Source organism: Brachyhypopomus gauderio, chromosome 6, assembly GCF_052324685.1.
Source record: "Brachyhypopomus gauderio isolate BG-103 chromosome 6, BGAUD_0.2, whole genome shotgun sequence".
In the NCBI taxonomy this organism is placed as follows: domain Eukaryota; kingdom Metazoa; phylum Chordata; class Actinopteri; order Gymnotiformes; family Hypopomidae; genus Brachyhypopomus; species Brachyhypopomus gauderio.
Window position 1 is genome coordinate 11,093,849 of NC_135216.1, and position 13,325 is coordinate 11,107,173.

Here is a 13,325-nt window from a genome sequence, read left to right on the forward strand (position 1 = left end):
ACCAGTGGGGAACCGTCAGGGCCCTCTACTCCCTCTCAGAGGGCCTAAAATATTCTTAAAACATAAATATATATAATTTATCCAATTTTTTTGATCTACTTACAGTTTGACAATCGACATCTAAACAATTACAAAAATATAAGCAAATAAATTATTCAACCGTGTCTATTCAATCTGTGTTGGAAGGTGAGGGGTTAAGTGGAAGCCTGTGAGCCTGTGTCTCCCCCTATCAGGACTGTAATGCCCGCTGTTCGTTTACAGAGGGCCTGGCAGTTATAATTCAGCACAATACCAGTTTCAAATGACAGTAAAATTGACCAATCATATCTTCCTTCTTAGTGGGCGGGCTTAACTGTATGATAATTTCCGCCCGCTGTGTCGACGCTAGCTGTCGTTAGCGTACCACCGTTAGCTAGTTTCGATACATTCCTTTGATGCCCTCATGCGCGTTGTTTACATATTCCGCTCCCGAGGAACACGGAGCTGTGAACCTTATTTTGTTGGAACCTTATTTTGCTTAAGAAGTTATCTAGTACAGATATTATTGTTTATTGCGTTTCTAAAGCTGTACTGTCGTCTCAGTTTTTTATTTTTTATTTATTGCATATTTATTGCAATTTTTTTTTTTTGGGGGGGGGGGGGGGGGGGGGGGGGGGGAATGGGAGCGGGCCCAGGTTTAATGGTCACGGTTCGCTACTGAACCAAAAGTTAAAAGGCTTAATTCAGGCTTTTGAAAAAAGACTTTCACACTTCAAGATACATACAACTGTGCTGCATTTTCAAAACCCACAATACCTACATTAGAAATGCACAAATTGGACAAAAATAGTTCATGTCATGAACATACATGTCTACTTAATAGTTCTTAGTTGAGTTCAAACAACACCAGACTTATGCAGGAAGGAAACCCAAGAACTATGCTGCAGAAGTGACACTTCCTGTTGGCTGCCCTCCTTCACACAGAGCTCCGCATACATCGCAGCCATCTGCCCTGTTAATGCCTGGGTCAGAATTGACATGGCTATGGGGTTGTTACCCTAGAAACCATAATCATGTCGTTGACAAATTGATACATTTTATTTTGCAAACAAACACATCCCTTAACAGAGGCAATTATGAGCGCAAGGTCTTGTTTTAATAACACATAAAAGCACTGAAATCAAGGAAAACCATGGGAGCTACTGAATTAAACAAAATAAGGGGCGGGCCATTCTACAACGCTTGCATGGTATTGGCATGGTTGTGGCATACTAGGAAGACTAGAAAATGACGCCTGAAAAGGGGGACAGCATGTGGAGACGATCAGCGGGAGCAGTTTTAAGATCCGACTGTACATCTACAAGGTAGTTCTAATAAAGTGTCAGGTGAGTGCACATCTCAGTGAACTAGTTCAGAGAAGGGGGCTTGGACCCTCTTCATCCACCTAGCACGTTTCTAGGATCTAGCCTTATATCACATTACACATGACTCATCCAAAGAAGGGATTAAGAGCAGCTCAAAGTCACTGGATGAACATTGTCTAGCAGAAGCCATTGATGGAAAAAAAACATCAGACATACCTCAGGCCACCGTAGCCATTGTATAAATCCAAGTCTTCCATGAACACCTTCTTGGCAACATTATAGCTTACAGGGTAACATGTGTATAGTCCATTTGGGATAGACTATCCTGTCAGTCAAGATCAAAGAAAAAAGTGTTGATCTGATCAGCATATGTTCAGAATCTGTCAATAATCATGTTTAATATGACAAATTCTGTGTTCCAGTTCTTTTACAACAACCTAATATAAATGTAACTTCGGTGTTTGCTGCTTGTTTGGAATTCTTAGGGGTCATTAAAGCACCAATCACTGTCCACATCTATATGTAACAATATAGCTTCCCAAAGTTTGCAGTCCACTTATAAAATGACAATGCAGAAAATAAGGAAAGAAAGGAAAAGAAAGGAAAGGTTAGATAAGAAAGAAAATGTTAGATATAGGTCGATAATTATTGAGAATTGTGGGATCAAGATTTCTGTTCTTTAATAGTGGTTTAACCACTGCAGTTTTAAAAATTTTAGGGAATTCTCCCAATTGCAGAGACTGATTAACAATCATTAGAACTTCATTTGCTAATGAGCTCAGAACCTGCTTGAAAAAGCTTGTTGGTAAAGGGTCCAGTTCACATGTAGAGGATTTTAGTGATGAAATCACATCAAGTAGTGTTACCATGTCAACTTCTTGGAAATCAGACATATTAAAGTTAGGCTGAGTAACTGATATAAGGGTGGATGGTCTATTAGTGCTTGTTGCTATGTTCTGCCTTATACTAGTAATCTTGTCCCTAAAAAATATAGCAAACTCCTCACATTTTTCAACTGAAACAGTCTCAGGGAAGCCACAGGAGGTGGGGTTTACTAGCTGATCTATGCTTCTGAACAAGACAGCTGAGTTATTATTAGATGAATTGATTAAGGTAGAGAAATAGTTTTTCCTTGCTGATTTCACTTCACTGTTGTAATTCTGCAATGTTGTTTTATAAATATCAAAATGTACTTGCAATTTTGACTTTCGCCAATGTCTCTCAGCCTGCCTACAATCTTGCCTAAATTTTACAATAGATGGAGTGTTTCTCCAGGGCATCTTAATTTTACCAGAGATTATTTTAGTTACCTTTGGTGCCACAGCATCAATACAGTTCCTAACTCTGTGTGTGAATGTTTCAACTAGCTCATTCCCATTTTCTGAGAGGGGAGGGAGGGACTGTATCATGTCTGTGAAGGCCACGGCACTGCCATCACTGAGATAACGCTTGGTTATTGTGCGCTTTTCACTGAGTGTTCTAGTAGATAACGACATGTTGAAAAATACACCAAAATGGTCAGAGATTGCAACATCAGTAATTTCAGTATTATTAACCTCTATACGTTTAGAAATGACCAAATCTAAGATGTGGCCATGCTTATGAGTTGGGCCTGATACATGCTGTATGAGATCAAAAGAGTTAAGCATCCTCATGAATTCTGAAGTGATTGGATTTGTGGATATATCCATGTGAATATTAAAATCCCCAGCAATTAAAACATAATCAAAATCAATTAAAATCCTTGAAAGCATTTCTTCAAAATCTTCAAGAAAATCTGCATGTAGTCTAGGAGGATGATAGATAACAATCAAAAGAACTGAATAAGTACTGTTGAGTTGTACTGCCAGATATTCAAACGTAGGATGTTCCCCTAATGAGATCTGCTTACAGCGGAATGCTTTATGGTAAAAACATGCAACACCACCACCTCTCTTATTTACCCTGGAGACATTAAAATAGTTAAAGTCGGGAGGTGAAGCTTCATTTAGCACTATTGCTCCATTGCTATCAAGCCAAGTCTCTGTTAGAAAAAGAAAGTCCAGACAGTAATCTTCAATTAACTTAGCTATTACAAAAGACTTGTTTGTGAGTGAGCGGACGTTTAGTAAGGAGACTTTGAAGACTTGATGTGTTTGATCAGCATCGTTTACATCACTTGTGCATTTCACTGGGATCAAATTTTGTTTGTTACAATGTTTTGTACCCTTATGTTTTCTTCTGATTACATTTTTATTTCGATTCTGAAAGCCATGCCACCGGCTATTTAAAATAACTGGAATGTAGCACTGACTAGGAGCATGGGTTCCAGTGTGTCAGACCTGAGAAATCACTGAGTGTGCAGGAGAAGTAGGTGAGTTCCTACAAGACTGCAGACTGTAGTGTTGTGGAACCTCTTCAATCTCCTGGAGTTTACCTCTGAGACTGTGGACAGATTCTGCTGGCGGTTGGGTGCAGATTCCGCATGTGAGTGATTCCATACATTAGATTATCCACAAGCATTTGAGTCCCAGCCCTGTTAGGGTGAAGCTGATCAGGTTTAAAAAGCTCAGGACGCCTCCAAAAGATGTTGAAATTGTCAATGAAGTTTACCTTCCGATGTGCACAGGCTGTAGTGAGCCAGCTGTTTAGAGCCAGCAGTCTGGTAAAGTGACCACTGCCTCGACGTGCAGTTGGTATTGGTCCAGAAATGAACACTTCACACCGGGAAAACTCCAGAATGTCGAGCAGATGGTTAAAATCCTGTTTCAGTATCTCAGACTGTTGTTTGTAAACATCGCTAGAGCCGACATGTACAATCAGTCTTTCCGTAGCTGGATGGTCATGCAATATGTGTGGAATCATGGGTATCACTTCACAGACAGTAACACGAGGAAAGCAAAAGGCCTTAATACTGTTGCTCCATACATCTCTGATGACTGAGTCCCCAATTAGCAGCGTTTTGGGCTGTGGCGGTGTTCCTCGTCTTCTTTCACCGTTAATGCCTCGGCGGCTAACATGGTTAGCATCCCAATGGCCAACATGGTTACCACCCCGATGGCCAACATGGTTACCACCCCGATGGCCAGCATGGTTACCACCCCGATGGCCAACATGGTTACCACCCCGATGGCCAACATGGTTACCACCCCGATGGCCAACATGGTTACCACCCCAATGGCCAACATGGTTAGCATCCTGATGGCTAACCCTCTTAGCATGCTTATTAGCATGCTGCTGGCTAACACAGTTGGCAGCCTGGTGGTTGGTCTGTGAATGGCCAGAGTTATTTGCAAGCTTAGCAGCCAGACTGGAGTCGGATCTCTGATGCTGATTGGGGTGCGTTTGATGTCCTTGATGTCCTGGAGAGGGAGGCAGTATGTTGTGATGAGACTGCTCAGTTTCTGCTACTTCAGTTGAGGCAAGAGCTTCATATCTGTTATCGAGAAGAATGTTCTGTTCTGAAGATTGCTGCTTGCCGCCGCTGCTGTGCTGGTTTCTGCTACGTTCCTTCCCCCGAACAAGAGTCCAGCCCTTATCATTGTTGTTGTTAACAGGATTAGGAGTTGAGGCCAAGATGAGCTTAGGCTTTGCCCCCAGTACATCCCAGCGACAATGGAGAGAAACGTCTCTTTCTTTGCCAGTCACAGGGACGGTTTTGTCAGCAGTTTGTGTGGCAAGAATCGAGTCCAGATATTCTTCCTCCTCCCTTATAGAATGTAAGGTATGGATTCTTTCCTGAAGTTCTGCAACCCTCTGAGACAGTTTGATACACTCAGAGCAAATAGATGATGTGGAAGCATGAGCCATAATCGCAAAAGCACCGGGTACAAGGCTCAAATATCCAAGTTAAAAATCCAAAGTGCAAAAATAACACCCAATAAGTTCTGGCAGGTATTTCACAGCTGAAAACAATATTAGCTGCTGATAAAACAGTGCACAAAAACCACTCACAAGGATGAGGCGCAAAAAACAGTTCACTCGCAGTGTCGGACTGTCGGAATGTAAAAAATGCTAAATAATCCTTTATAGATGAATGTAAAAAAGCTTACCAAGTGAAGTAACGAGTAATGGATCCTTGTAACTTATAAAAATAACTTGAACTTGTAGATATAACTGAAATAAATAAAAGGACAGGCAGAGCTGACAGAAAAGCGTCTGTACAGGAGGAAAGCAGGAAGTAAAAGATATATTTGCATATCATCGGCATAACAATGGAATTGGAGGCCATGCCGTCTGATAATATCTCCCAGTGGAAGGATATAGATAACAAAAAGAAGTGGGCCAAGAACTGAACCCTGGGGAACACCATAGGACAGTGTTGTGGTGCCAGATCTGAACTTACCCAGTGATACAAACTGCTGTCTGTTGGTAAGATATGATCTAAACCAGTTAAGAGCTGTACCAGTCACCGCGGTTGATGTCTCAAGTCTGTGCAGGAGTATATCATGGCAGACTGTGTCAAATGCTGCTGTAAGATCTAGTAGAACTAGAATGTTCACTTGACCAGAATCAGCTGCCAGAAAGAGATCATTGAGTACCCTCAAAAGAGCAGTTTCGGTGCTATGATTTGCTCTAAAGCCGGACTGAAACTGTTCAAACAGTTTGTTTGCACTCAGATGTTCCTTCAGTTGGACAGAAACAGTACGTTGAACTAGTTTGCTGATGAAAGGGAGATTTGATATTGGTCGATAGTTATTAAAGTCTTCAGGGGCAAGACCTGGCTTCTTCAAAACGGGTGTAATGGCAGACAATTTTAAGCTGGGGGGAACAAAACCTGACGAAAGAGAAGTATTTATTATGTCCATGAAAAGATGAGAAAGTGATGGCTGACAAGCTTTAACCAGGGCGGTGGGCAGTGGGTCCAAGGTGCAGGTAGTTGCTCTAGAACCCATAACTAGTTTAGTTGTAAAGTTATTATCAACAGGATCAAAAGTGGATAGAGGATTTGCAACTGTTACACTTGATTCTGGAAATTCTGATAACATGTCGGGTTTAAACTCAGAGTTTATCTTCTTTACCTTTTCATTAAAGAATGACATGAAATCATTGCAGAGGGCTGAGGAATATGTAAGGGGAAAACTGTTTGCGGGCTGCAAAAGTTTGTTAATAGTGGAAAATAAGGCTCTTGGATTTCTTTGACAGCTGATGATGTTCAACAAATTAAAGTCTGCCTTAGCCTTATTTAGAGCAGTTTTGTATTTCAAAATGTGCTCTTTATATGCAACTGCGTGTACTGATAGCTTAGTCTTCCTACAAAGGCGCTCAAGTTGACGGCCTTTTGACTTCAGTAACCTGAGATCAGAAGTATACCAGGGGGCAGGGTGACGAAAACACACAACCCGTTTTTTAATAGGGGCATGCAAGTCCAGTGTGTCGGCGACGATGCTATTATAATGGATAACTAAATCTTCTGATGATATGAACTGTGGAGCTGGGAATTGGTCTAGAGTGTTCATAAAATCAGAAGGACTGACATTTTTTATATTTCTGAAAGAAATAGTTCTTGAGCTTAGCTTCCTTTTGGAGAATGGAGACAGTGACAGATCAAAAAGGATTGCATCATGATCAGAGATATGTAAATCCTTTACATGCAGATTGGAGGGACAGACACATGGTGTGGTACAAACAAGGTCTAAAATATGTCCCTTTCTGTGAGTGGCAGTCGCAACATGTTGAGTGAGATCAAAGCAATGTAATAGATTAAGAAAGTCTGCAGAGTAAGAACATTTGACAGAGTCAATGTGAATGTTAAAATCACCGAGTATCAGCATTGAAGGAAAAAGGGGACTAAGTGAGACAAGTAACTCCGAGAACTCGGTTATAAAATTATTAACAGAATTCAGTTTAGGTGGACGATAAACCAGTAAGATCAGTAGAGGTTTTAACCCAACAACTTTTAAAGCAATACATTCAAATGATGTTGACTGAACAGATATTGAATGGACCCTGTATGTAGAACGATAAAACACAGCCAGTCCACCTCCACGTCCAGTAGTACGTGGTTTATCGATGTACTGAAACCCAGGAGGCGTGGCTTCATTCAGTGTCACGTATTCACCTGGCTGTTGCCAAGTTTCAGTTATTAGAAAAAAGTCAATGTTATTGTCCTTGATGACCTCAGCTATGTAAGCCGATTTGTTATTAAGGGAGCGCACATTAAATAGACTAAATTTTGTAGGCAAGTCCGAGTCCTGAATGAGAGATGAGTCCTGGAGTCTGGGCACTTTCAATAGTAATGAATGGTCCACTGAGTGGTGTGTTTTCAAGCGACGATGTCCCATGTTTAGAACATACGGAATAGATCCAGTGTTAGCGGTGTAATAGTTCAAGGTTGGTGTGTTGTGACGGAATCCACGATGTATATAGCGTGGGCGGCAGGGGCGATTTTAGGATCTGGTCTTTAGGGGTGCCCAGCCCCCAGTGCTCACGACAGAGGCACATTTTTTCTCACCAAAAAAGGCGAACTAGTACATTTATAAATTTTGGAGCCGTATTAGTTTTGCTTTGAGTTGTGTTTTCCCCTACAACATTCAATCTTGACTTCATTTCAAAAGACGGTGGCTTCACAGGGATAACAGAGAGCCTGAGACAAATATTGATAACTTAAGATAAGTTATAAGATAACTCAACATTTGTTTTGGGAGTAAAGAAAAACAAACGCTAGAAAAAATAAAAAAAATTCTTATCAGAGAAAAAAAGATTTATTGCCTTAAAATTACTTAATTTTACTTGTTAAGATTTTTTTTTTGCAGTGAAGAAACATACCTTCTCACCCCAGCTCAGGTGCTGGCTGCCTCGCAGATCCAGAAATGTAGAATGTGAACAGCTAGCTTACGACCAGAACACAATGCCAAGCTGTAGACAATTCTAGCAGCAAGCAGTCGCGTGAATGTGCCAACCAATCAGAAGAGATATAGTTGATAAGTGGACTGGTCACAAGCCTCGTTTTGAAGCAGGGTTGCCAGATTGGCCAGTCGAACCAAAGTATTGCGCAGGTGCAGAGCAAGTTTTTTGCACAATATAATATTTTAAAAATGTGTTGAGCCAGGGGGTGCTGAGCAACCTCACGGTGGTGCTCTAGCACCACTAAAAATACCCTAGCCTCGCCCCTGGTGGGCGGCGTCTTATACCCAGGCTTACACAGTTCTGGTACACTGCCGAAGGTAGACTAGAGTATCTGATGTTCAGTTGTAGAAGTTCGCAGGCAGTATAAAAGACGGTCATTGTGACTAATAGAAGAAGCTTGCAGGCGGTATAAGAGACGGTCATTGTGCATAACAGAAGAGCTTTAGGTTCACAGTTAAGACAGTGATGAGCTACACGGCTGAACACCAGCAAGCACACTGCAATGATCACCACAAACAGCTCACTACAGCAGACACACCCTGATAAGCCACGTTAATAAACCACGTTAGCCTACAAGTCACAGCCGCTGCACGACATGATAAAGTAGTTGTATCCACTTATCAGGACGCACGGAGGAATTTAACACAACAACATGCAAGAGAGTGGAGACTTACTTACATGGAGCAGGTTAATGCCAGGCAGTTATGAAGCGAGAAAGCTCGTGTTAGACCTAAATCAGAGTATGTACAGCACAAGACGAGCACAGGTGATCCAGGGCTCAGCACGCAGACACAGAGTTGACACGGCAGGTAGGAATAAAGTAACACTAAGACGATAAAACTGAATTAAAATATTAAAGAAGAATAAAAGTATGCTAAGTAGAATAAGATTTTTAAAAGGGTAGACTCCGGAGCAAAGTGGCAGCCAAAATGCGCACAGCGTACTTGCAACCCGGATTCTAGTTGGCTAGAATCTGCGGATCGAGATTCTGTTTTTTTTTTTTTTTTTGGGGTGTGTCATCACTGTCGACCATTCTGAGGTATGCCACCGCTCCGTAAGCCAGCTCCGATGCATCGCAAAAGATATGAAGGTCTCTCTTGCTTACAGTACCAGCTGCACCCTTAGGTAGGTATGGACGACTGAGACGGACTTCCGGGAGAAACCGTAACTCTCCCTCCCAGTCTCTCCACTGCTGGAGGAGATGTGGGGGTAACTGAGGGTCATCCCAGCCTCTGTGCTTGTCCCAAAGGCTTCTCACTAACATCTTTGCTCTGGTAGTGTAGGGCAGTATGAAGCCCAAGGGGTCGTACTGGCTGGCAAGCACCTTGTAGATGTTGCGCATTGTAGGCTCATCGTACTGGATAGGGCGACATTTGTATCCCAGGATGTCAGGGGAAAACTGCTAGCTGAGACCTAATGTTGATTCAGGACTGTCTGTCTTCTCATGCGCCAGCCAGAGGTCCGCACTGCTGGATCTGAGGTCCTCAGGTAAGTGACGGATTACTTCAGGTATGTTACTGGCCCACTGTTGAAGTACAAAACCAGCTGAGGACAGGAGGGCTCTTATCTTGTCCACAAGGTCCCTGGCAGCTGCGGTGGTAGGGAGAGACTGCAGACAATTGTCCACATAGAAGCATTGCTCTACTGAAGTCCTCACCTCATCTCCAGGCTGTGTGTTCTTCTTTGTATGGTGCTGCATGGCGAACACAGCACAACATGGGCTACAAGTGGTGCCAAACGGCAGCACTTGCCACTCGTACACTGAAGGAGGTTCGTGTTGCTGTAGGTCGCGCCACACAAAACGCAGGAGAGGCCGGTCTTCCGGTAACAGGCAAACTTGGTGGAACATGCTCTTTATGTCTCCACTCACAGCCACTTCGTGCTCTCGGAACCGGAGGAGTACTCCCAGCAGAGATGCTCCGAGCGTAGGCCCAGGTAGGAGGTATTCGTTGAGGTTCTGACCACGATACTGGAATGAGCAGTTGAATACGAGGCGGTGTTTACCGTTATGGCTAACTAGGTGATGGGGGATGTACCATGCTTCCTCTCCTCTGGTTACTTCTGATGGGTCAAGCTTCACAACAGACCCTGCCTGTACCGATACACTGTGGCCCTCTCAGGATCCCTGTGCAGGCGTCTCTCGATTCCTCTGAGGCTTGGCAAGACTGCATCAGGGTTGGCTTGAAGGCGTGGCATGTCCTTATGCCGCAGCAGGGGGGTGGCGAGCCGAGAGATGCCCTCAACCTCAACATAGGTTGTCCTTTCCTCAAGCAGGCTGATGGCTAGGTTGTCTTGTTTGGAACGGGTCACCACCTTGCTATCCCTGAGTGGTATGAGGTCGGCTCGCCACAGCTTTTCAACATGCCTCATCAACTCAGTCTCTTGAAGAGGGACCGAAGCAAGGAGGCAATGCCGTGGGCTGGAGATCTCGCCCAGAACACTGGAGGGGCCCTGCAGGGCCCAGCCCAACCTACTGTGGACTGCTGCTGGACCACCCGGTGGACCCAGTTGTACTAGCTGAGTAGGGATCACCAGGTGGGGTGGTCACTGCCTACGAGCAGGAGTGGCTTGACTCTCTTGAAGGGCTGAATAGGCAGTCCTGAGAGATGTTTATACTTCCTCTGTAATTGTTCCAGAGGGAAAGTATGTTCAGCGAGATCAATGCGGGCCGAGGTGAAGGCATTACTGATCCGGTACTTGGTCTTGGGCCTCGCCTTGGAGGCGATGGTGAAGGACACACTGACACCTCGGAGGGTTTGAACATCCTGCCTGATTGTACGTAGAGGTAGGGATTCAGGAGTTCCTTGGAGTTCCAATGCCTCAGCGGTAGTGGGCAGCAGCATCGTTCTCTCTGACCCATCATCTAATACTGCATAGGTATCCAGAGTGTGGCCGCCATGTTATAGGAGCACTGGAACCACTTTCAGCAGCACTCTGCTGCCCTCAGCTGGCTGATCGAGGTATAACACCTCGGTTGAGGTTGAGCCACTGTCTGAAGGTGGCACTGTTGCTCGAGTGTGGTCTCTCTGGGTTGCTGTATTGACATCGTGCAGGGCCTGTAGGTGGCGACCTTGACACAGGTTGCAGGTCTTTTTTAGGGTGCACTGTGTTGCCTGGTGTGAGCACGCGCAGTGCCAGCATCTCTTATTGACTCTAATCCACTCCGTTAGCTGTTCTTTGCTGAGCTTACGGATGGCTGTACACTGACTCAGGTGGTGTTCTCGATTGTCACAGAATGCACAATAAGGAGCTGGTTTGATCTTGGCTGAACTGTCACTGGTAGTTTTGACCTCCCTAGGGGTACTGTCTGTTCCATGTAACACAGTGATGGAGGGCTTCTTTGAGTGAGTGTTAAGCCTAACGCTGGGCTTGGCCTTCACTCCTCTGGAAGACAGCTGGCCATCGAAGTCTTGACACCAAGCTTCATGCTTCAGCCACTGCGCTAAATCATAGAGGGTGTAACTTCTCTTAGACTGGCTGAACATACATCTGCGGAAATCAGCTCGCTGTTCTGGTGGCAGCTTGCCAAGCAAGCGTGCAACGTGTGAACCGCATAGGAGCTCCACCTCACCATCAGGACCAAGTGTCTTCAACATCCCCACCAGTGACTGTATCTGAAGTGAGAACTGTTCAAAGGCTACTGCATCACCCCGTCTAATGTCAGGTGTGTCCATTACCTCTGCAATCCGCTTAACGGTTAGCTGATGCGGCTGTCCGAATTTCTCATTGAGGGCCATCATTGTGTCTGTGAATGGTGTCTGGGAGTAGATGTAGGCATCAGCTATCAGTTTGGCCTCCTCTAGCCTCAGATGGTCAACTAGGACTTGATACTTAAACATTTCAGTGCTATCAGCAGGTAGAAGGTTCTCTAAGGCGATCTTGAGATGAGTAAACTCACCAGGGTCTCGATGAGAGAAGTTGGGTATGGTAGCACGGGGGCCCCGATATGTTGATTCTACAATGGAGGTGTGGTATGATGGCCTGGAGCCTGCCTAGTTACATATGGCAGACCCTGAGGAGGTGGTGGATGTTGCATAGGTGGGAGGCGGAGTGCTGTAGGGTTCTGAGGCACGCCGTAAGATGTGTAGGGGTGCTGTGGTGGAGGTGACGGCAAGCTGGACCATGCAGGGCATAATATTCTAATTTTATGAACAGCACCTGTAAATACCATGTCTGAGTTGTAGGTTGTTGTTTAGGATGCACTTTGTTTAATACAACTTCTTAGGTGGTCTTCTGATGGACCATTTAAAAGCTATTGAAATAACAAGACAACAACTGAGTACAACAAATTGGTGCAAGGTACAAATACCCATGTAAGAGTTGTAGGTTGCTGTTTAGGATGCACTTAATATATACTACTTGTTCTTCCCCATAACTGTGTAGCATACAGAACTAGACTGAGAGACCAGTTTTAGTTCTTTAGCTATTTAATATTGTCTTCAATATTGAACCTTTTCACAATATTCAAAGTCAGGGTTGGACACAATTGCGATAAAGAGCTGGCACCTACTTTTACGGAGCTAGTCTCTAATGGCGCATTTCCACTAGGGCCTGCTTGGCGCGGTACGGTTCGATACGGGTCGATTCGCAACGGAACGGTACGGTTGCGTTGTGTTTCCATTACAATGGTGGACCACCACAATGTGGGTGGAGTCGCTGTTGGCGCGCGGGTTGCAGTGTCGTGACATCATTTGTATGCGACCACAACACCGGTCGATGCCCCTTAACACATAGCATTATTGTATCTTATTTATCTTTATCTTCATTATTGTATGTGGTTGCTCTAATTATTGATAATAATTTGGTATTACTCAAACAGGCTGAACACACCCTGCATAAAAAGCATCAGTCATACAATCAAATGAAATCAAACTTTATTATGAAATATAGATATTTAAAGTACAACATATGTAAATAATATAGTTATAGTTAAAAAAAAAGTGCAAAAAGCAAATATATACGTATAGCTTTATATGAAATAAATATTTATAGTACTACAAGCAACATTTTGTGTGCTTTTACTGGCGTCTGTCTCGCATGGTGTTCACAAGTTCGCCAAGCACCCCGAGGAAAGCCCGGTTGAAGGAAACATTTTCCGCCAACTCCGCTCGCCTCGTCAGTGGAAGGGGAATCTTGAACGTAAAAAATAACAAA